The sequence below is a fragment of the Acyrthosiphon pisum genome, chromosome X (assembly GCF_005508785.2).
Source record: "Acyrthosiphon pisum isolate AL4f chromosome X, pea_aphid_22Mar2018_4r6ur, whole genome shotgun sequence".
Lineage (NCBI taxonomy): Eukaryota > Metazoa > Arthropoda > Insecta > Hemiptera > Aphididae > Acyrthosiphon > Acyrthosiphon pisum.
The window spans coordinates 13,007,376-13,035,301 of record NC_042493.1 but is presented as its reverse complement, the minus strand read 5'-3'; the positions used below and the strand labels follow the sequence as shown (position 1 = coordinate 13,035,301).

At 28.1% G+C, this 27,926-nt stretch overlaps 1 protein-coding gene across 1 annotated transcript in view; it reads right to left on the bottom strand.

The window, feature by feature from the left end:
- Positions 1–27,926, bottom strand: part of LOC100164329 — a 101,092-nt gene that overhangs the window by 22,502 nt on the left and 50,664 nt on the right. The window lies entirely within an intron of this gene.

Below are 27,926 nucleotides of genomic sequence, written 5' to 3'. Positions count from 1 at the left end.
GAGATATTATCAATTATTAAAATTATGTTGATCATTTTAAAATAAAATTTTAACATAATACACGAACAATTATTATTATCGCACAATCGTATTTATTTATTATTTCAATATCGATTATTTATACGAAACTGAATTTTCATTTTTTTCACACGTCATTGAAAGGCTAAATCCGAAATTAGAATGTGCATTTTAATTGTGGCCTGGGTCTCACAAAATGTTTGTAAATTGGTAGTTTTGTGGGTATTACCACTGGGTTATACCATCACTGAACTACGGAATCTACGTCGGAACCTAATAATTTATAAATAGGTACACAATATATATTGGTGGATAATATATTATATTATGTAGCCGCTTTTTATTAATTAAATGCAAATAAGTAATCAGATGAATACAAATTCTCAGGTGATGCGATCAAAATATCCGGCGCTGGCGGCGTTGCGCGCTATTAGCATACTGCAACGACAATGCCGGTCGGTGGCGGTAAAACTGGTGAAATATTTGCGATTCGAGTAAAAATGGTTAATATGTTAGTGGTAATGAGGTATAATCGTAATATTATTCGAGACGAATATTCTGGGGAAGTTGAATCAGCAAAGACTCGTCGGGACTTTTTCCGAGGCGTTTCAATCGAACTCGGCTGTTCGAACGGTCGCGGACAATGTTTTTGTGCGTCTGCGTCACAAACGGTATCTCGAAACTTTGCTAATTAAAATATAGAATTATACGTTTACATGAATAATATATCACTTTGAAGTCCTCCACAGCAGGTGGGAGTTATATACGCATAATAATATCACAATCACTATACTAGGTATAATAATAATAATAATAATAATAATATTCACGTCGCCATATTATTATATATTGCAAACGTATTCACATAGCATAATAATAATATGTATTTCTATTGATTCCAATGATAATAATATATTATCTCTTTTTCATCGATAAAAAATATGATATACCAGCTTCCATGCATGCCGCGCGCGAGGATTACATTACAATGTCATTATAATTATATTACTTTCATACTACAAGTACACTTTTTTTTTTTATCGAATTCCTCCTTTTATCGGTGACTATCACTGTTGAAATTGTTTTTTAAATATTCGAAAGTAAATTACAATTCCTTATCCGACCTTTTGTTCATTCTATGTCCTTATCCTATATGTGTATACATTATTCATATTATATACCTAGCTAGATATAAAGTTGTTGTTATATTATTTACATCTACATTTGTAGATTTCCTGTAGCACAATTATAATTTTAAATGCAATACATTTTTAACTTTTAATCTATGTTGTAAAGAAACTTGAACAGTATAATACTAAATGTAGTATAATATTAAATGTTTTATTTTTGTTCTAATGAAACAACGACATTCCATCTTGTTTTAGTATTGTTATATTATCTCCACTGAAGATAGGCTCAATTTTTGGGGGGCTGGAATATACTTGTATAGTTCCACGGAATCTATAGTTCTTACAGCTGGTACATAGTATCACCTCTCTGAAAATCAGCATTTTCCTATATTTGTGAAATTTATGGCGCTTATTTAATATTAATTAAATGCATGTGTACTGTACAAAGCGGTCATAAATATTTGATTTTTGAACTGGAGATATATTGGGCTTAATACCAAAAATTATTTCTCAATTTGAAGTCGTCAAGCAAATAAATTGGTTTAAAATATTTTTTAAAAAATCGTGCATTAAAAATTGGACAGATTGCGCCACTATTTCATCACTTAGCTTTTGGGGGAAAGAGTTGGGTCAGTCTTATACAGATTATTTTTAGTATAGGTGATTGAGACTGATTAATTAATTTACCAGTCAAAATCTGTCTGGTTGTTAAGGAGATTACTTTAACTTTAAAAACATCACTCTGTTGTAAACCGAGTGATTATTTTAACAGTAAACACGTCTTGTTAACTCAAAAAATATTACCGTTTTCGTAATTATATTGTCATTCGTATTATTATATTAAAAAGTTTGAAGTCTTATCAAAATTAAATTTTTGAAAAAAAAGATATTTTTTATTGTTATAATTACATTTAAAGTTTTTACTTATTTATAATACTATTTAAGATATGAAAAAAATATTATTTTTTGCAATGATTTCAAATAAAAAAAAAAATGAAATGATTAGGTTGTAAAATAAATAGTGTTATTTTATGAAACATTCACTCTGTATACCAGTGTTTCCCAACCTTTTTACCACCACGGACCACTTCCACAATATTTTATAGGTCGCGGACCACCTCAATTTTACACAAACTAGGAAGACCTTTTTTCATTAACAAGAATACACAAAATTTATTGAAAAATTTTTATTATTTTACTGTACTATTATATATAATTATTTAATTATTAAACTTTACTAATAATTTACTTAGTGTGATTTTTGTCACAAATATTTTTCGCTGTTCAAAAAAAAAAAATAATTTTTAATAGAAAACTAAGAAAGGTACCGCGGACCACCTATGACTGGCCCACGGACCACCGGTTGGGAAACACTGCTGTATACCATACCACAAGACCAAGATGTTATGTTTGAAACTTAAAAAAAAATAAAATAAATAAAAAATACATTGTAATGTTATTTTATAATATAGATAAATCATACCATTAGAAATATGGTTGTGTTGATGCCCGATAAAAACCGTTGTTTATGACACTTCACTTAAAAATATGTTTGATGGTTTTTACTTGAGAAATGACTGAGAATATCATGGGCCAAACGTGAAACTTTTAAACGCAATTGTTTTACCCGATAAGTGTGCATAGACAACACAATTATAACAATTATTGATAACATGATGTAATATTATATTAATGTAAATCCAATGCATTCTTTGTTTTAATCTAAATATTATAATGATAAAAAATAAGGTATATCGAAATTAATCAAATTAAAATGTATCTTGTATCGTGTGTCTTAGAGTCTGACTGCAGTAATTTAGAATTAATTTATAAATATTGAGTATCTAGTTACCGAACATTAATGTATCTACTTAGTATCAAGTTACTCATTCCGACTCTTATGTCTGCATTATATCAATATTTTATAAACTTTGTCCGGATATTTTATAAAGAAAGTTCACAGGTAGATGTTGTAAAATACGATTACGGTAAAGAAAATTATCAATTAAACTTTTGGATTACGACCGCACATAAATAGTGTAATATTTATAGGTACCTGACTGAATGTTTGATTCTCGGGGTAAAGTTTTCAATATTATTTCACTTTTAAATTTCCTAAACTCTGCAGCATGACGGAAAAATGGATATTAGATACTATTATACAATAGCAATATACAATGAGTATAGACAACACATTTTATATTGTTAAGTTCAATTGTTGAAGTTAAAAAAAAAACATTGTATTGAATTAATTTTAATTGGAATTATACACATATAATATGGGTTATATATAATGTTGTGTCGTCCGCATGTCCTGTTGTAGACGATTTATGCGGTGCCACCACAGACATTTGCATAGGTTATGTGTATTTATTTAGCACTTCGCAAATAATAATGCTACTTGATCGCTCTGCAAAATTTACCTCACATGCTAATGGAACGTATATATATATATAAGCTCCAGAACAGGGATTATTCATCTTAAATTTTCCCCGTCGTATTGCGTGGGTACGACACCAGCTACAATTTATTAACTCGGGAAGTTGGGAATACATCAACTCCACTAAAAAAGCATTGATTACACCATAACAATAAGTAAAAGTAGTTCTGAAATAGTGTTAGGGATTTCCTAGGAAAAGGAAACTCTTTTCAGTCACTCATTTTCTCTCTCTCTCTCTCTTAACAAAAAATACGAATTCATTTGTCATTACACTTTTCTTTCTTGTAAATTAAAATTAGCGAAGATTAATGGTTATCACTAATAACCAAGACTTGAACTCGACTTGAGCTATTATATATATTGTCTTTCATCATTATCGCACCAGTTAATAGTTACCAAAAGAAAATGATTATACAAGTAGTATCTATTCAAGCATAGGATTTTGAATCATTATTTTGGTAAATTAGACTTTAGTTGTTCATTCCCATTACTCACAAAAAAAAATACTCTTGTATTTTTTTTAGCTTCCGAATATAAAAATTATTGTAAGTTTTATAAGAAAAAATACTCGTTGGAGAATTTTATGTAATACTGTTGAAAAATCATATTTAACTGAAACCAGTATACTGGCTTTATACGTAAAAATTCAAATAGTTTTTCTACCAATTAATCCACTACCTACATCCAATAATTGAAAAGTCCTAACTATTAAAAAATACGGAGAAGAATATATATTAATATTTTTAAAAATTACATATTAAGTGGTAATTGACAGCTTAAAATGCTCTTATTACTAGTTTAATTATTCTAGTGATTAACAACTCATTATGACACATTTCTGAAACCAAATAATATCCATCACATGTTCTGGAAATATAGGAGTCAGCGTAAGGATCAGCATTAAGAATTAAAAAATGTATCAGTGTTAATTGAAATACGTAGCTGTTAATGTGTTACCTCAGTTTTATTTTAATCTTAATGATTTTTTTTCCCCGACAAACAGATTTATATATAACAGTGGTAGAGTCAATGAAATATATTGTTAAAAAAAATAGCTATAAAGTTGGTATCAGTTAAGCACCATTAACTTTGAATTATAATGTATTTTACAAAAAAAATCAGAATACTTATTTAGGTGCTTTAGATAGGAAACTGTACATTATGTAATTTAATGTCTATGTTACAAGTGTTGAAACATGTAATCAACATTTTGCATAAAAAAGAAAATTAAAAAAAAAAAAAACTTAAGACTTAGTGGTTGTCCTTGTTCAGCGAACATTAATCTCTTGAATTATACGTTTCTTCAATGATGTTACATACGATTAATAACTATTGATAAATAAAATTATATGAATAAGGTATAGGTATATGAAAATATGAAAATTTAAAATTCAATACAAATCTATTATCGCTATATTTTTTTATTTTTTTTTTATTTTTATATGTTATATACAATCTGTATCATTAATACAATAATAATTTTTTGCTAAAGTATGTTCACAGGAAATAATTTGATAAAAAGAGCCACCCATTGATGACACTTTCTATGGTTATTAATTATTTACTTAATAATTAGGTATTATGATTTATTTTTTTATTTTACCGTAACAAATCACGACACCACTTGCGTTTTAAACGTCTTAGGGGATTACCTGGTATGGTAGCGGAGGCCAATTTTTTTATGAGTGAATTAGAATGAGTACTTAGGTGGTTGTGGAATGTTATAGTAACATTTGGATTCCTCAGCTATTGTTTTTAGTTTTAGGTCTGAATGGAGGGAAAATTTGAGACGTAAGGAGGTGCGTTTGTTAATTTCCTCAGATCAATGTTTTGGAATGCTTGGATTTTGTTAACGTTTGTTTTTTTTGCACTACCCCATAGCTGCAAACCGTAAGTCCACATTGGTTTGAATAGACTTTTATATATAAGAAGTTTGGTTGCGTGGAGGTATATTTATTATTGTATAATACCGTTTTCAGCATGCGTAGGCGATTATTTATTATCGCTATATACTTACAAAAAAATAAAATATAAAATAAGTAAAATGTAGAGTAAATGACCGTTAGTTAGTTTTACAAAATTCAATGGTTTTATAATTAACTTAACTTAAACAAATTCACTGGGAAAAAATATCACTAAAGGCCGATAGGGAAATACTTTGAAATGAGAAAATCGCATATTATTTCCCACAATAAATAATGACAAAATTGCAATATTATAAATTTCACTACAGCTATGACTGTGCAGTTTAAAGTTATAAAAAAATTAATGAATTTAATATAATATACGAAGATTTTATAATTTATTATTTAATAACAAAATATGATAACAAGTGCATCGCCAATATTTTCCTTTTGTTTCATTTCAAACAGCGTCTTACATTCTTGAACGGTTTAATTACATTATACGTTATTATAATAAGATCCTTAAAAATAATATTGTGGTCAATAGAATTTCTGGTAACATTTACGTTTAAAATGTAAGAAGTAGCAACAATGAATCGCGTTCATTGTATAAAGTACAATTATAATAGAAACTGCGGATGTCACAAATGTGATTAACGAAGTCTACATACACTACGCTGAATATTTTCACATTATTTCGTCCAAATTATTTTTCTCTATCACACTTAACTGGAAAATATATTTCATGATTTTATGTTTATATGAATTATTTGATTGGTAAAATCGAAAAAGGCAAACAATTTTAAGACCCAAAAAATTAATTTTATTTTTTATTTACTAATTAAAGAATTAATTTTATTTAGTTTATCTTACTTTACGTTTTAAAATTTGATTTTTCTTGTCAAAAAATGTTAAACTTTTAGGATTTAGACTTTTAGCCTGTTGAAAACATTTTTACTGTTTAATTTTTGTATGCTCACTTAACGATATTACTACTGACTTTTAATAGGTATATTTTATTATAATGTTAATAAATAACCTCTTAGAATAATTTTCTTAATATTCATTAGATGTTTGATACATATTCACAGTACCAAAGACCAGGTCATTTTTTTTTTCAAAATCTTAAAGGCGTTTTTAAGACGAAATTAATGTAAACAATTTTACTGAGCGTTATATTAAAGTTACAAACATTTTATATAAATAAATAAATACTTTAAAAGTTCATAAACAAAATGTACCTAAAGTTCATAATTAATAGCTATGCAATAATTATTTTGCAAGTTAAAAAAACGAATTACGTCTAAAATACACGTCTTAGCGTTATACAATATTTCTATAAACTGATTAATGCGTATAATATTATGCTAGTTATATTTATATTAAATTATTTATACAAATTAATTTAACAGAAAATAAATAGTTTAAACTTTTAAATCCTATTATTATAGGTTACACGATTAACTTATAACATTTAGTGAATAGTGATACAAATATTATATTCCATTTAATAATGGTTAAAAAAACTAAGTATAATACTATTTTATGATGTAAGAACTTGAGTAAATTATAAGTATTTTAATCGATTTTAAATTTCATTTTAGTATTGAGTTACTGGGAAAAAATACAAAGGTCCCCAAAAAGTATAAAATATTTCCTTCAATAAATTTTAAACTTCAAAAGCTAGCAAATAAATTATCTAAGTTTAAAAAAGAACGTCTGAAGAAACTAAAGAAACTACTAAAATTTTTTCCGAGGCCTCAATATCTTAGAAGATTAAAAACTTGTTGTATTTATGACATAGTCAAAAGTTTTTATTTTTACTTTTAAATTATAAATTCATATTTATTTTAAACACTTCAAAATTTAAATACTATAATTACCAAAAATATAATCATTTCAGCTAAAATAATAAATAAAAAACGATTGTAAAAAAATATTATTGTGTTTTTGGTTGTTTTATTTTTGTAAATTAGTCTTAAATGTTGAAGTGTTAGTTTTTTGATAGTTAATTCTATACCATTATTCGTTAATGTTTTATGTTATTTATTTATACCGGAACGGGATGAACCCAATGTACAATTACCTAGGTAATATAATAATAATTTTAAAAAATAATGTTCATGCAAGTAAAAAAAAAAAAAACAGATTAATATACAAATATGACAATAATATGCTACTTATTTTAAAATAGTATTTATAATTTTACCAATGTTATCAATCGCTGAATCGTTCGTGATTTTTATATTCAATGATTTTGTGTATAATATATTCTACTTTACTTATATTTTTAGCTGTAAATGTGTATTTATGTAATTCGATTTTTAAAACGATGTTTAAGTGCAATTAGCCAAAATATATATTTACTTCTAAGCATAAAATGAACAACTTTTACAGGTATGTCAATAAAATTCCACTCTTAAAGTTAATTTAAATATTAAAAAAAAAACTTTAATCCAAATATCATTTCTTTGTTTACAATATTGCTCATGCAATTAACACGGAATGATAAAAAATATGTTAGTTTTTTTTTTTCCGAATAAATGTATATGATATAATATGAAATTCAGAAACACTGACAATCACAGTGTAACTGACAGAGGTTGTAACAAGCTACGGGCTAACGATGGACCTCACAAAATTGAATCCGGCAAAAATGTACTATACCTAAATAGAGTAGGGTCGATGACTTTTGGGTTATTGAAAACCAATTTTGAAACAAAAAAATATCTATAAGGCGACAAATAAAATGTCAATGCATTATGCATGGGAAAGAACATGTGAGCTTAATATTATGGATCTACTGTTTGTGTATTATGAATGGCATGTAGTAAATGCATTATGCGTATAATATTTCTATATTTGTTAAAAATGCTGAATATAATTATAACATAAAATAATGAAATCAATATCAGAATGTTTGTGGTTGAATAATTCCTACTCATTTACGCTAACTTAATTGGTCATATTGACTTAACATAATTAGGTATAAACTAATATTGATTTACATACATGCATTAAAATTATAAATTATTATACAACCAACACAAAACCACCATACAAATACAAAAGTGAGTATATTAATTACATGGATGACATGACTTGTATGAACATTGAGCTAATTGTATACAGCTGTGATAAGCATAATTTATATTACACATACTGCGTTTTATGAAATATTTATCATGAGCTTAAATAATTCCTAAATGCGAATAAAACTATTTCCATAGAAGGCGATAGTGTATTATTATAATGTACTTGTGAAAACAAACACAATGAACTATAAAAATAAAATTAATAAAACAGATCTAATATTAAGTTAAACAAATTGTACAATAGTAGGTAATAAATTCTTAAATAAACGTTGGGAAAATACTTTTGGACTTTGTGAACTTTACTTATAACTACTGTGGATTTATTTTTTATTATTTTTATTATTATTATTTTTTTTGTTTAATATCAAGCAAACAAACCAAATCTACTGTAGAGAGAAATGTTTAAATACGAACGAAATATTAAATAGATATTTATGTGTTCAATGTGTCTTTGGAGACTCATATATTATAAACTACTGCTGTACAGCGTTTGAAACAATATGTTGTAAACGAAAAGCAAACATTCACCGATACGATTATTTAATGTTTACAAGCCGTTGCACTAACGTCTGCGTGAACTATAGGGTTTTAATACGATTTTTGTACATTTTATAGAGTTTTCTGGCCTTCCAGTGTATTCCAAGTGTACACATATAATTAAAAACGCAATAATAATAGAGCCACTCCAGTGTACCATAGCTCTTTCACTCGTACGCACCGTTGCGCGATCTCCGTGTTTTTATCTCTCAATTTGGTTTCCCATCACGTCGGGTGAGAAACATACTAACTCGCATCGTTTCTATATAGGCAAGCGAATGAAATAATAATAGTTATAATAATAATAATAATATATATACAACAACAGCAAACCTTTCGGAGATGACGTTTACAAAATCTCTCGGGACGAAAGCGAAAATATAAAATGAAAACTATATTATACACAGCTAGACGTATACAAAGAATAAATTCAGATATTATAACTTTAATGCACAGGGTGACCCGAGTGCTATATTATAATATAGGTACAATAGATCATAGATGGGTGGTGGAACCATCTTGTCTTCTAATTCGTATAGTCCGAAATTATTATTATTGATTAATAGAAGATAAATTTTATAAAATATTTCCCATTTAATTGTGTTTCACAATATGGTGAAAAACCACCCTAATTGTAGTTTATAATGTAAACAAATTTTGCATATTTCTTCTCCCAGTGTTCACGTCGACTCTTAAGAAACTAATAAAAAGTGTTGGTATTTTAAAAAAACCCAAGTCTTACATCACATAAGATTACCAAGAGAGTTAAACATATTATTTTGTAATGTTTCTATAAATATTTATTTAGGTATTCCCTAGTTTTTCAAGTAACGTTCCGATTAAATCCAAAGTAATCCAGCAGAAAAATTGAGTTACTCCTCGACCAGTCAACACACTGTTCCCATCAAGACAATTCTAAATACTCCCTGAATTAACCTGTATTAGCTTCGTGAGTAAATTTGGTGGCCTATAGATTATGTCTTATCCTCTTATGTACTTAATATGTGTACTATAACCGGTAAAACCAAGCTATATCTCTTATATTTTTTTTCAATCTGCGACACATTTTCCCCTACACTCTATACTAAGTTCATATAATTATATATAAGTGGCCTATTAAAATTATAACTTTACATTCATATTTATTTATATTCATATATTTATTGTAATCATCAAATTTTAATGTAACTTTTACAAAAAGGTGTTGTATTTTAAAATATAGAAATATATTTTCAATATATCGTCATTCATTAATACATTGACGACATGTCATTGAATACTTAGAACAGCCAAATTTGAGAATCAGTTTTGAAAATCTACTCGTCCAATTTTTCACCTCAGTTAAGAACATTTTTTCCTTAATATTTTAGGGATGAAGCTACCACAATCTCCCATAAAGTTGCATGTTTAGTTTTACTTAGTATTGGTATGTAGGAAAATTTTAAACAGATTGATAACGAACAATTATAATGGCTTTAGTGTTCATCCAAAAACTCTACAAAAAAAAAAAGGTCCTAGTTGCACTTTTGGTGTGTGAAATGTTTGCAAGTGACGAGATAACATCAGAAAAAAATCTAATACGATCACACGACACGGTAATCATGAATCTCAAATGAGAACGAGGATGGTGTCGTCGATACTACCTACTCTGAGTCGACGTCGGAAAATGAAAAACGTGGCCATTTTCCGCCGGATATTAATGTGTAGGTTCCCAGTTACAAACCGCAATTACTTTTTACTATGCAGTATGTGACAACAAGTAGGTACCGGCTGCCTTGTCCATTTAACAGTTTATAATTTGTTTTATTTCGTGATGTTTATGTTTTGTTTTTAGTCGAGATTTATAACAATGTTGTCATCACATTTTCACACGCAGTGGTGTATAATACTCGCAATAACAATAATTAACATAGACGTACCTTGCTCGGCGTATGAAACCACCGGCGACAGCAGCTCGCAAACAAGACGAACATAACACTATAACAGAGTCTACGTGTGTGATAATATATGGTGCGGGAATTCATATATTATTATGGTGACGTTGTACTATATCTATGATAATATAATACCTTGCGCTATTCCCAAAATGATAATTACCGCAAAATTACGCCCGTTAATGGATTCGACTCAAGGGACTACTGCACACTTATTAGGGTCGTATGACTTTTAAACGAACCGCCGCTGTCACAGGAATTACTGAATCGCGGTCACCGTTGTTGTTGTCGTCGTCGTCATCGTATACTCACTTTAAATTTTCTTCGAAAATGTCATATTCGTCAAAACTCCGGCCCGATGCGCCAAATTTGTGTTACAGGTAGCCAAATAGTGATCATCTCGATTATTATCCAAATCGCACATTTTGTGAACCTCTATTCGGCACTATATTAATTATTATTCATGACATCGTGTTGTTTTGTTTTTCAGTTATACGTATGGAAATTTAAAGTGTTCCAAGAGTCAAATGCACCACGAATGACCTACCGTGATTCGATTAACGACTTTACTTGGATGGGAAATATATAAATATGAAAGGTTTCTTTGTTTGATTCAAAGTTTTGTCATTTATGTATTTAATACAATTTCGGTCATTTTTAGGCAACCCTATACTCTGTTCCATCTAAGAGTGAACCACTTGGCTGACCAAAACACGTTTTTTTCCACGCATTCCCACCACAATCCGGACATCGGTGAAAGTTTTAACACGGGCGCCCGACGGTCGACGACGGCCGGCGATGACTGTCCGCCAATCACAGAACGTATAACCATCGCATAGGGGATCAGGCACTGTTCGGCGGCTCAGTCTGCGTGTGCGAAAGCGGTTCACTCTTAGATGGAACAGAGTATAACACCATTTTCAATTATAATTTGAACGTGATAAAGAGAAGTATACATCTATTTATGATAAAAAATAAACCATCATCTATGAACCACCAAAAAGTCACTGTAACGTTTCTCTTTGAATATCACATAACTATAACATTATTATTGGTAGATTTTTCATGAAGATACTCTCGTTGGATTGTACATTAGGTAAATTTATCATTCTCCATGTCACTGGTGCAATTATTCATAGGTATGCTACAACTGTATACAATATTAGGTACAATATTATAAGGTAATTCAAATAATATATTATTATGGAATAACAAGGGGAGAAATTAAGTGAACATAGCTCAAATTCTGGAAAAAATTCAAGCTATTGGATTTTGCTCTAATGAAGAAGTGACAAACTATAGGTAGATACATGATTGTATTATAAATAAACAAGATTTTTGAACGACACCAGCATAAGTGTTAAAGTATATATTATGAAAAAAGTGTAAATACTATAGGATAAAATATAATTACTAATTAATAAATGAAACATTTATCTGTGGGAATAAAAGTAATAATTGGTAATTATATATTATTAGAATAACATTTTCAATTTGTTAAAACTTAAAACAAACTCAAATGTTATCAAGTGACCTCTTTAGTGATTTAAGATAAAATATAACATAATATGGATATTATATTAATCAACTAGAAAAAACTATAGAGATAAATAATATATGAGGTTATTATTAAATCGAAAAAAAGATTTATTGAAACACAGAACAGTTTAAAAACATAAAATATATTGATGAATTTCAGAACAAGAAACAAAAATATTATATAGTCATGTTGTATAAAACAATTATTTGACCTTGAATGAATCAGAAATTAAAAATTTAGTCCTCGATTATCCAATAACTTTTTATTTTATATTTAGGTAATAAATGTTTCGCGAACTTTAGTTATCGACACTTAAGTATTACTTACTCGTTAAAAAATATGTATATTCGATCAAGAGATGGCTATTTAATTAATCAGTAACTATATTGTAAACTTGTCATAGAAGCTAATATAAAAATAGTTCAATGATGAATATTTGTATAAAAAAAGACAAATTTTAGTAGGCAATAGGTAAGGAAAAAGAAAATTACTGATTTCAGTTATACGCTTAACGTTATTTCAAATCATCTCTTTATACGTTTATAGTCCAATTAGTTTATTATTTATTTCGTATGGCATATAGTCCAATTATAAAAGTGAAGTTAAATTATTTAAAATATTCCGACATTGTATTACAGTTCTTTTTGATAAATCGAATGCATGCACATGTCACGGCAGCATTCATGAATCTAGTTTAGAAACTTTAATATAGAGAGACACCTTGGGCCGACTACGTTATCGGAATGTTGTTGGACAGCCTGGAATCCAACTTTCCACATACGACATTCTTTTTGTAATAAACCGTTTGCACAACAAACTATTCAATTGATTTTGATCCAACGGCCATGGGCATCACTGGGTTTAGTTTACAATTTTTAATCAATATAAAAGACGTAAGACCAACTATTTATGAAAAATTCTTAATTTGTATTTGAACAAAAATTCTAAACTTATTATGTAACCTATAAATAAACACAAATAAAAGTTTTATAGTTTTTTAATGTGACTGCTATCCAATGTACAAATTAAGATACTTCAATAAATTTCATAAAATTTATTTTATAATTATATGCGTGATTTATGATGAATTTTATATTCAACTTCATTAGATATGGTGGAATATTATAATTGAGTAGGTACTCAAAGTCTGGGTTAGGTAAGTAATTTACTTAGACTCCATACGATTTTTTGAAAATACTTCAAACTATGTTCGATTAATATCACACTGGATATCAGTATTAGGTAGACATCATATAAGAGAAAAACTACTAATGTCAAAATGTTAAAACCTTTACAACACATTTTTTCAGATCACACTGTTATTGTTTTTTAATGTTCTCATATAACTATAAATTTAAAATGAATTGCAAATTTACTTGCAAATACGTTTTGGCCAAATCTAAACATTGTCTATTGATAATAACAATACCAATATCAATCGAACTTTCAAACTTTTTAAAATTTCAAAACCAAAGAATCAACAAAAATGTGAGAACAATGTCTTAACTTTACCAAACTCGTTTTTATGGTTGTGAACCACATAATAATCAAAATGCGTATAGAATATTTACAAACCCTCCCGCAGACAATAAAATAAGTCTAAAACGTATCCAAAAATGTTATTCCAGTGAAAAATTAGGTTATATAATATTATGTAGAATAAAATAGAGATCAAAATTTCTGAAAAAAAGGTTTTCCGAAAAAAACTGGTTTTTCCTGAAAAAATTGAAAAATTGAATGAAAAAAAAGGTTTTTTTTTCCAAAGAACTGAAAAAGTAATGTATAGTAGAAACAATCTAATAAATAATGATAGTTGATAATCATATTACATAGGTACATATTATATATACCATACCTAACTCAAAGTCTGTAGTGGATAAATCTAGAGGATTCTATACTTGATTTATGAATAATTATAATTTGTAATATTAACTACTAAAGTACTAACTATTAAGTAATTACTAAATAGTTATAAATAGTTAAATGTTGAGTTATCATAGTTATATACTAAAAGCTAATAAAAAAAAAAAAGTTATTTCTTATTATCTATAATATAAAAATGAATCGCAAAATGTGTTGGTAAGCGCATAATTCAACAACGCCTAGACCAATTTGGCCAATTATTTTTTTTAATGTTCGTTGAAATCCAAGGATAGTTTTTACAGCGAGAAAAATTCGAATAATTGCTGGGAAGACCAAACAACAAAACCTAAAAACAGCCCTTTTATTTTTAAAACAGCCCTTACTATAAGATGGATAGTATAATAATATTGATCGTCTCCATGCCAATGTAATCACTGATCAAGAACATCATCTATGGTGGTTGATTATTTGTGAGCTCTCTGTTGATGAACGATTAAAATTATAATGGTTTGGTAGATGAACAATTTACAATGACATTACATTTTTTATTCATTATTCGTGTATGTATATTATTTAAAGACGTACATTTTTACTAAAAAAGTTGAAAATTGAAACATCATTAAACTGTCAATGTCGTAAGTGTTGTTTTTTTTGGATTTTCTGTTACTTAATCTACTGAGTTTGCTTTTGTCAACTGATACACAAATATGTATACTGTACGTGTGTTGTGACTGAACTCATCCTAAATGGTTACACCGATTTGAATGAATTTTTTTTGAATGTGTTTGCGTTTATTCATCTGATTTTAGTACGGTTAGGTTAGGTTAGGATTTTGTATTAATTGATTATATCAATCCACCATAGGTAGAATACGACAAATAGTTACTATAGTCATCACTCACCATTCACCAGTCACTGTAATATAATTTATAAACCTATCAGCCAGTTACTATAATACCTTATTAGTTATTAGTTATTACAAACATAAATAAGATATATTTATGACAATAAGTATACAATTTTCAACATTTAAGAATACAGGTGATTTATTTTCGGGGAAATACACTCTCCCACATAAATACCAATTTGATATAGAACTACGTTATTTTTAGAGCAAATATTGAAATATCCGTATTAATATTTTTTAAATTTTAATACACAATAATACATTGATAACCGTATTGGCAAATGTGAAATGACAATGACTGGTTTCCTTATCTATTTTTAAAATGGTTTTTTTTTACATAGATTATTTTAATTTTTAAGCGTTAATAAAATTTTTAATTTTCCAAAAATTTGGTTTTATTTTTAATTTTCCGAAAACTTCGGTTTTTTTCAGAAATGTATTATTTCAATATTCTCCATTTTTTCCACGTTTTCCGAGGCTCTGGGGAAAAAACCGTTTTTTCCGAAATTTTCCCGAATTTTTCCGGCATTTAGAATAAAATATAATATTACGGTTGGATTTCATGGAGTGGAAGATATGTAGGAATATCCGGCGAGCGCTTGACAATCTACAGTCAAAAGAACCAATGAGTAACATGGCTGGAGAGAGTATGGTTGAGGTTAAATGATTATTCGATATTGATAGCTAAATTAAAAAATTTTGGAAAGTTGTACATCGGTGGTATAAAAAAAATATCAAAAGTTTTTAATAATATGTTGGATGAAAGAAAAACAGTCGATATGGGGCATATCTTAATGGCTCAAATCGAATATTCATCAAATCCAAGACTCACGTTCAATAATAAGTAATTTATTCGTGTAGATAAATAGGTAAATAGGTAAATATGTAATATAAACAGTCATCACGTCAATGTTTTTCTACTCAAATAGTTAAATTTTATAATATATTGAGGAATGCATATAGAAAAACACAAAAAATAATTCGATTTTCATACGTTTATATTTTATACAAACGATAATATGCAGTAGCTTACACGACAATAGAAAAACCAAAGCGATATACTCTGGGAGAGGGAAGTAGAAGAGTTGGGTATTCTGTACTCCAAAATTAACCATCACCGTGCTGGACAAAACGAGGGCGTTTGTGAACTTGACGATAAAAATAACCTGTAAATGCGATGCTTTAAAATCAGATCCCAGACATCCAGTTTTAGTTTTTCTTTCATTTATATGTCATATAATAAGACATTCCCAGCCTATGCAAATTGTAAACTACCTACAGCTACAGATATTTACAAAAAGTTAATTATTTTGGCTTTTAACACGATAATAATTAATAATAATAACAATAGCAATACTATACTTAATTAACGAATATTAAGATGCATAATAATATAATTATAACATTTAAAACGTCTGTATATTTCAATAATAATATCATGTGTAAACTTCAAAGTTTTAGTATTAAATAATATTATACATATTATACCTACACAATGGTTAACGATTGATTATTAATATCAGAGCACAGAAGTTGAAGCCAAATTTAGTATTTTTAATGATTAAGATTCATAACAACATTTTATATTTTGTATCTTAATATCTTAATAATATAATATTTGGTTAGTGTATATTACGTATAATTTTTCAGAAATGGCATTTTGCCATGGCATATTAAACTGGAAATTATAATACGAAAAAATCGTTACAGATAACAAATTATGTACCCCTAATCCAAACCAGTCAAACAATAAATAATACATTGTTCTCGTTACTAGAAAATTATTTTTAAACAATAGAGTCGTGCGAATAATTGAGACACATTATATTTTTAAAAATTAACACTCACAGAACAATACGACTTTGATATTAATCATTAATAATCGTTCTCCACGTTATAATCACCCCATAAATCACACATTAGCAATCTAATACTCCGTGATTTTATCAAGAACCGATTCGTCTATTATAATATATGACCACAACAATGACATTAATTGTTTTATGACATACAATAAGTACCGATGTCCTATGTATCCATCGAGGAACCTCTGTATTTCGTACATCTCCAGGGATGGTACGCAAAACCTGAATCAACGTTGATTGTCCCCATGTAGGGTTAGTTGGTTGGAAAGCAGACAGGAAGGTTTAAGTTGGCGGTGACATCCTGCTACCCAGCGAAACGCGGCGACGGGAGACGAAGACCGGACAAAAATCGATGTCATGGTCGTCGGCAGCTATTGCGCCCGTAAGAAAACGCTTTACACAACGATCGAGTTCGATTGCAAGACGATAACGGCACACGGCCGCGGTATACCTACAAATGTTCTGTTCTTTATTTTTTTACGCGTGTACGTAGGTTTTCTCCGCATTTGAAAAACTGTTTGGAAGACTATCACGTAGCTGTTTACTTATTTATTTTTAAGTTCGGATTCCGATGCTGTCAAAAACTCTTTTCGTTTGTATATATATTAATATTTACACCCACGCTACACACACACACACACACACACACACACACACACACACACACAAACACACTCAAAATCACATCTACTATATGTTTAATGGACGGCAAGATTAGAAAACGGTTTTCAAGTAATTCAAATAACGTCTGTCGTCAGTGTGGTATAACATATATTGTAATTTGTAGAATGGACAACGGTTAACGTGATTTTTATTCTTCCATAATATTATATTCTTTAGTTTAAAGAACCACGAATCTCAGAAATACCACCAGATTTCGTTTCAATATGTTTGAAATATAATAGTAATTTATATCACCTATATAAAGTGATTCACCAAGCTTGCCTACCCCAATTTTTTCCACATTAATTACTTTGCTAAAGTTTTGAGTTTTGGAACTTTCAGTATTTTCAATAATAGCCACATATTTTCAAAATACAAAGAATTTGTACATAGTTTTAGGATTATCCAGTGCCGAAAACCAACTTTTTTTCAAATAAAATCCAAAGTTTTTAACTGCATATTATAAAGCAGATAATTTTTTCGAAAATGTTGGTGTCACTAAATCAAAATTCAAACGAGTAGTTTGTTAGTTATTCAATTTTTAACAATTTACAAGGAAAAACACGGCTATTTTCATTTAAAAAAATAAATTTCAATTTCAATTTCCACAACATACTTTTAAAAACGTATAGAATACCTATCTAAGTATTTGAAAATAAGGTCAACGGTACAATATAGTTTAAAATTCCAAAAATCAGAATATGAAGAAATTCATTACTTATTGAAGAAAAAGTGGAGATGAGAAGATATGATTGGTGAATCACTCAGTATATATATTTTTGATTTATAGTGAACTTTATTAACCAAACCGTATACGTACATTTGCTAGGTAATAATATATCAATATATGGTTTCACGAAATTTATATTAATAATAAAAGTATAATTTTTTTGTAAAATCCATGAGTTCCCGTTATACCAATATTGTGATAGAACGTTTTTGTGTGAAAAATGTTGCAGTATAAAATACTTTTTTCTCGCAATCGTTATGTCAGCATAAAGTTTATTTTTGTATTCAGTTCAGGTAAGAAAATTATTTACCTGTATTGTTGGATATAGTGATTCTTATAATAAAGCTATACAGAGTTATTCGCCAGGATTGATGAAACCTAGTTTTATTCTTTAATTATGATTTTTAGGTAAATTCAAAAACCATATTACGCAAAATACTTTACATATTTAATGCAATTAAAAAATTTACTGTAGCGATGTACAAACTTCTTTTTACCAAAATATGAGTACTATATTTTTTACATTAAATTCTTAAACAGTTAGTTTTTTTTTAAATGTCAATGCATATAAATTGAAATTTAAAGAAGTAGCTTCTGAATAATTATTAAACTTTAAGTATCAAGAATAATAATTCAAAATAACAGGTATAAAGAAATGAGGGCTATTATAATTTGGAAACAATTATAAAGCTCTTAATTTAAATATTATAATATTTTAAAATTTTAAAATTTGTAAAAACTGTATGAGTAGGTATACTAATGAGTGCTGAACAAAATATTATTACACATGTTTTATATTTAATGCAAACCCATAACTAAGGATTATTAATTATTATCCAAAGCTGGCACCTATATAAAATGTAATACCTAATTAAAAAAATACTCGTACAACAGATCTCCATAATTCTTGTTTGAAAAAATAAGTTTGTATCACCAAAATATACTCATTTTAAATGGTAAAAAATATGTACATATTTTTAAATATGGTTTTATAGTACTTACATAATATTAAACTTAGAATTTGATTACCGTAACATGCATTATTATATGTATGATACAAATGGGCATGCTTGGTGAATCACTCAACTAAATATAATATAATTATTAAGTACTTAATCTTAACTATATACTTCGTATATACAAAGTGAGCAGCATATTAGGTTAATACAATATTGCTGGGATAGGTATAACATTATAGGGATCCACTGTAAGGTAGTATTGTCTATAATCGAATAATATTCTATGGATATATTTTGTGAATATTAGTTGTATGGTGTTTTATATCATAATCGAATCATAGACATCTTAAGTATGTGTGTCTACCAAACAATAATAGTTTAATAATAATATTTATAGAACAATATTTAATATTGATCTTCCATATGACCTGACAGCGGGAGGCAGCTAAATAAAATAATATTAATGTATCATCTTTATTGGTCGACAATGGTCAGAAAAAAAAATGGTAGGTAGGGGATTATTGAACTTTTTGTGAAAACGTTTCTAGTTTATTTTTACAAGTTTAATGCGTAATAAAATATTCATGAACGAGTTATGTAAATCGTAAAACTTATACAATCTAAAAATCTACATATTATTATTAAACGCAGGGTTTGGTGATTTGAAGGCGTCGGTGGCGGTGATGGAAGAGGCACTCATGCGATATTGCAGATTTCTTTTGAATCGGTACGGTTTCCGTGGACGGAAAAAGTGTTTTTACTATAGTCATATTGCAGTCAGTAGATTGTAATTAGTCATTGGTAACTGTGTTTGTTTTATGTTAAGCTGCAAGACTAATAAGTCATAGCTCTTAAAATGAGTACTCATTAGTACTTGATGGCCTCAAAATCCCCCAACGTGAAAATGCAAAAACAAATTAGGTTTTAAACAATTAAAAATAATTTGTGAAAATTAATTTGTTCTATTTAAGAAGTTAATACGAATATATTATATTTTCATATTATACGAAACTATGATAATTTGATAAAGGTGTTTGGAGTTTGGATTGCATCAACATATTTTCAAGTTAACGGTTATAATAATAATATTAATAATAATTGTTATTATATTTTTTACAAATATTTTATATTTATGATGTAATACTGAGAAAAAGTAAACAATATAATATTTTTTCTTCAAAGCTTGTCCATGTAATTATTATCATTGATAGAAAAATATACGTATAGGTATGAATGCTAAATAATTCAATTAAAAATTAGTAAAATCTCAATGGGCCTTATATCAAAATGAAATAAGTTGTACATGAGTAGGAAAAATATTTGTATATTTAACTTGATTTTTTACTTATGTCATTTCGTTGTATCAAGCGGTTTCCGGAAAAAAAAAATGTATATTATTTGAGTTAAGAAAATTAATATTTTCAATATAACTGATTTATCACCTGATAAAAATCAATAGTAACCCATACTTATCCTTTTTTCTTTTCATGATATTATACCATTTGGTATTGAACTATTCAATTAGGTACTGTTGTTTAAGATTTAAAAAAAAATTAATTCCTGTTCAAATAATATATTTATATTTTCAGAAATCTGCATCGCTGCGTGGCGTTGACGTCGTGACATTGTTACTATAACATGCATTGATTTAAATCACGTGAAAAAAATACTCCAAATTGTTGTGCCCAACGTTCGTTAATATTCAATTCCAACGATTCCAACATATTTGGTTTGACGTGCTTAACATTGTCCCTTACGTGTAGCACAAAAAATAAACTGTACCAAAGCACTAGGTCAATGCGTACCTATCAGCTTGTATACTTTTGATTACAGTACGCATATAAATATTATAATGCAGTTAGGTATTACATATTATTATAATAATCACATATTATATTATCTTACAACGAAATTAACAAACGACTTATAATATTATAGTTATATTTTAGTTGCTCGATTGAAGAAAAATAATCTAACGGGATTATTTTTGGTATTATACGATGTTGATGGAATCTGGGGGCAAACAATATCATAATATTAGCTAGGTGCGTATGTATGTGTGCGTCACAAAGAAAAGTAATAACGTACAAATATATAGAGGTATATGGACTTGGTTATATATTATGTACAGAGTTATTTATGTACGCTTTCACTCGTCTTTATAACTTATCCGAATAAAATTATCTTGCTTATAATAATATGTAAATATTTCGATTCTGGACTTATTTTTAAATATATATACTGAAAATTGTGTGATACCACTTCATGCTGTGCTTTTAGACATGGTTCATACATAAATATTAGTATGAACAATTCGTGTTTCTCATATGATGTATCCAACGATCTAAACCTACCCATTACATATTCGGTGAATTCGTCACTATTAATATTAATAATATTGTTATGAACACTATTAATCACCTACCTATGTGCATTGATATGCATACAGTCTTTGATAGAATATAATAATGCATTTTTTTTGGCGGTTTTCAAAAGTATAATAATAAAATACAATAACAATGCTGTGACCAAATATTTTTCCGGTCTAGTAAAATATTGTTTACATTTTATTGCATTGACTGAACGTTATTGATTTATAAATATTTGGGTGTAACAATAAGTTTACTGTTTGAAACTATTGTCTAACTATATGTGATGATTAAAAATATACTATTATAACGTTGAGGTATTCATACAATTAATGATTAAACCTTTAAATGCAAATGCTCTCACATGTAGGTAATTATTTAAAAATATAATTATTATAATTTATTAATATATTGGAAACAAATATATTATTATACAAAAATAATAGAACATGGTTAAAATATTATAAACAAAATTACACAAACTAGAAAATATGATGAGATATCGGAATAATATACAAAAAAATAAATATCATTATTATTATAAAGATGGGTTCACAGCTACGTCATCTATCATGTTGTCGTGTCCAAAAATTGAGTTCGGAATAGCACCGATAATTTCCTGGTATACCATGGTCAGTGAATGATACGGTCAATCACAACAAGATAAAAGCCACACGATACGATAGTAGACTTAGTCGTGAACACGGCGTTATAATAATATATTATCTATTATAAAATCTATATAGGTAACGATTTACAAAAGCAATCAGTCACAATAATTGGTATCGTCAATTAAAAAAAAAAATTAACTATACCTATTTGTATAGTATAAAATAGACCATGAAAAAAAAAAAAAGGTGTTGGCAAACCGCCAGTTGGCTATGTGTCCATGTGTAGTATATAAGGGATATGTGGTGCGGTCAATGTGGCAATATTTAACGCTGGAAATGGCGATAATGTAAAGAGAAAGTACTTGGGATTTCCTATGACTCTGGGGCTATAACTTTTTATTGGATTTGAAACTTATGTGTGCCGTTTGGTAATCACGTTGAACAGTGTAACGGTTTTAAGAAGACTTACTACGAATACGAAGGCGTGGGTGAAATGATATATATATATATATATATATATATATTATAAGTACCTATATACGTTCGCTTGCGGTGTATTGACACTGAATACCGCACTCTTAATATTATTATTACGACCGATGAATTCGGAAAAAGGCAAACGATTTATTTACGATTCTTTGTACGGACGAGCGCGAAGCGTACCTATATATATAGTGTATGGGTACTATTGTATTTCCGTAGACTTACGATCGTCTTATTGCGGTCGGCGCGTGGCGTCGTTGTTGCAATACGTTTTATAAATGTATAATACGATATAGGTAACTACCCATCCACACATATATATATTTATATATTTATACAGCCATATAGCGACTGCAATAATGGTGCACGGCGTATTGGTCAACGGCGATGTTTAATAACAATATATAGGAGACGGAAAAATAAAACACAACAATAATACCTTACAGTAGGATTTCCCGGATAACCCCCGAGGCGCGCCGTAATATTATATTGGATTTGGAGCACACGACCGCACGTGCGTTATTCGGGTAATCACGTTGGACCACGTCAGGTGGACTTCCGACGACTAACCGTTTATTGCCCACTCTTTGCGCACAGTTTAATAATAATTTGGTTTTAACTTCATTACGCGAAAAACAAGCTCGGGCTTTTGGTGAACTGCTGCACATACGGTCCATTTATTGCCTACGACCGCTATAATTATACATCGGTGATCGGTGTCGCGACGGGTAATTTAAACGACCAAGACTCCAAAAACAGTGATCGGGGGGCACTGTGTTTTTCGTTTTGGTAATTATTTGTCTTTATTCGACCATGACACACCGCCATTAGGTCATATTATTATACATTCTCTGCGCACGCGTGTTTGCGCATCGTTAATAATTGCACACAACTGCGACACGCGATCGACGGCAGTCTTTATCACTTCGAAAACGGTGATAAGTAGGTAAACGTCGTAGAGATTTCATTACTTTGGTACACCATCAGATAGGTACATGATAATTAGCAATGTAATGTGGAGTGAGTAGATTCCACTTATGCAACCTTTAACATATTACTATATTTGTATATTTTTATGGTGTAATGAAACCGACTACGACAACACCACGAAAGCACGCAAAATATCTAGTTAATATTTTATTGGTTGCAGTCGCGTTATTTCTGTGAAGTTTTCTATAATCTATATATTATTCAAAGGGATACGCAAATCTATAATAACCATATATATCTATATTTAAATGATACAATGAAACTGACTACAAATTCATGATAAAATATAAAATATTTAATGTTTTAGTAAGTTTTTGTAGTCACGTATTGACGCGGTGTAGCTTGCTATAATCTATATATTATTTAAAGGTACCTAGGTTACCAATATTATGTAATATTATTTACTACATTAATGTACTACATTTGAAGATTGTTATTTATTTATTACTTTACGAACACCCCGGAGGCTAAAGGTATATAGTACACAGTTTCATATTATACAAGTTCATCTAATTTCTATAACTTCAGAACATAAATTATATAATAGTGTATTATTATTTACATTATTTGATAAAATAAAAATAAACAATATATTACGATAATATTATTTTTGTCTTACCAATTACCACCATATTTAATATTAGTTTTAATGTATAACGATCGTAAAAAAATCATGACAAAAATCATTGATTTTAGCTTTGTTGATTTTGACTTCCACATATGATTTATAAGATAACTTATCAAATTATGACTAGATACATGAATTTAAAGTCTGGTGGGAGGTTATAGAGACTAACATTGAAATAAAGGATTTTTATAATAGATATCTATATTCATAATTTTATATTATTTTTATTATTGTACTATAAATAACCCACATATTTCGAAGTACTTAATATTATTTTATTGGCTATCACTTATTTACAACAAAACTACCATCATAGAAATTATGTTTTTTTTTATTATTTCAATAACTTGTGATACTATAGAAGTATTTTTGTATTAATACACTATAATAATGAAATGTGTGTCATAAGCTATAAAAAAAATGTGTTGGGGAGGGGAGTCAACGTTTTTTTAGTAATAATTGTATTGACGAACTGTTAAAATGTGTGTTTGTCTTATATATTTCTATGAAAATTATTATGCAAATAAATAAAGATAATAGATATCGACATTAAAAATGGAATTAAGGCCACATTGCATAATTCCGTGCTCAATTTATTAGTTTTTTGATGTGCTCAGTATTAGGTGAATTGTACTCAACTGTATAGGTCATTAAGGTCAAATGTATTCAATCGTTCAATAGTTTTTTATGTAGTCCATGAATAACCTTACGCGAATAATAAAAATAAAATGTAAATGTTTTATTTAAAGTACACTGGTACCGTTTTTCTATCTTAATGTATTAAGTATATTGGGTTAATAACAAGTCACTAATTTACTATAAAATAAAGAAATTAAAAAAGTCAAAATGTATGTAATTTGTTTGTTATCTTTCTGGCTTAGACACTAACAATCTATGTCTTACGAGTGATATAAAATCATTGCGATAAGCAAATTAACTCTTTTTAAATTAATGAAGAGAACTGATAACATTTTTACAGACTATTGTATAATTATATTTTGAAGTCTTAGCTATTAATTGACCTATACCAGAATACTCTCAATAGTGTAGATGTTTGTCGGCCAGACATGAGCAAACAAAATGGCAATTTAATCAATTATAATACATTTTGTATATTGAATTTTGATTTCATCGCTTTTTTAAAGTATTTAATTTGACTTTTTAATATTAAGTAAATATTTTTATTGTTATTTTGAATATTTTTCAACCCAAGCATATTATAGGTATTAAAGGCCATTGGATTGTTTGATTTTTTTTTTTACAACAGAAATGTATTTTATTCTGTAAAAATGCACTTATTTATTATTATTATTATTATTATATAATATATATTTTTCATTTATTTCACAAGTTCCTTTTGTGGTTTGGGTATGAAAGAACTATACAATACCAAATACAATTCAGAAATATTTTATATTAATATAATTATGTGAATCTAATTCAATAGGTACTGTGGGAAACCATTTTTGAGATTAATTATATATTTATATCTAAGTAATTTCAGCAGAAATATAGTATAATAATTGTATACATAATGGTATCTGTATTAATAATATGAACACAATATAAATTCATAATATTATTGTTTTATTTTGAACCATATATTGAAAAATATTATTCTTGTTTTGAAATATCTAATATTATGTAAATACTTCCAATATTGTTCTATAACAAATGATAATATTATTATGTAGTCGTTGCTATATTTCCTAACACGGCGACATAGATATGCAATTGTGCTACTCCGGCGTCATGATGGGTCAAGTGGAAAGCAAAATAATTGTAATTTAATTAAAAACTACTTTGAATTCAATTATTTTAAAATCGTATTTAATTAGTTATAACTTCTGATTAAAAACATAATTTTGGTGTGGTGTCCTTCATTTGCCACCACAACATGAACCTTAGTGTTTACTTGATAACAGCCAATTATGGATTCACCTTTGCCACGTGTGTGAAATCTGAACGTGTGACAGCTGGATGAGACACGAAATTGACCTTATAATATATTTATTTTATTGCTTTTGTAACTATTGGAAAATTCCACAAAAATGAACACACGATTACGCTGGCCTAGACACCCCAAAATTATAATTTCTCTATATAGTTTTACAAACCGACACTAAACACGTGCATGCGTATAACATCACTTTTCCTACTAATAATTTGAGAGAATTGTATCTTAATCTTAAGGGTTGCTTAACTCCGCTGACCCGGGAATGTTGCTTAAGCGTCAAAAAAATGCTGTACACCCCAACGGAGTTTAATATTATAACGCATTTTGGGTAAGTCAGTCGTTTAAAATAAAATAAATAATGGTGAAAACTCTTTCGCTTCTTTATGTATACAAAAAAAGAAATAATGATGGTTAAATAAATATGTGGATAATAAATATGGAAAAGACACATTTTGAGGAGATTTTATATCAGTTAACGATTTTGCTCATATTTATTATGGGTACTGAGTTTATGCGAGAATTGGTCCAAATACGTAAATATGCAGGTCAGTAATATATTGTGTTAGTCATATTATTGTGAAACAATGATTCAATATAAGTTTTCGATTTTTAAATATTTGATTTATTTCAATAGTAGGTACCTATATAACAGATAAAACAAAATAATTGTATATCTTATACTATAAAACCTCAATACTTGTTTTCACAATAGATCACGATTATAATCTTACTACAGTAGGTACGGAACGAGTGACTTGTATATTATATTGAAACATAAACATTTTTTTTTTTTTTTTAATTTATAAAGCATTGAAAAGTGTCAAGTATATATTATTCTTAAGTATGGAATCATATAATTCATGATTCATTAGATAAATCACAGAATTAAAATTCAAACTAGCCAATTTATAAAATATATAACAAATATGCATACTGCCACAATGCAGTAGGTACATAGTGCATATCAAAAATTGAGTTATCTATATAATATATTATTATTCAACAAAACTATGTAAATAATAATTAACAACACAAACCTAAATTAGTTTTTTTAACTACAAAATATAGTTAAAATAAAATATTCGTGTAAAAACAATTAACAATTAATGTCTCCAATGTTACCAGGTAAATATAATAATTCAGACGTTAATGGCGTCCATTATCGATTATAATCATAGATAATATATTCACGTATAGGACATGAGGCGGTAGGACCTGTGCCTGGAGTTTATAGATTTCATCGCATTGGTTTATATTCGGTTATAGCTCGTGGTAAAATATTACGTCAAAAAAATGTTACATT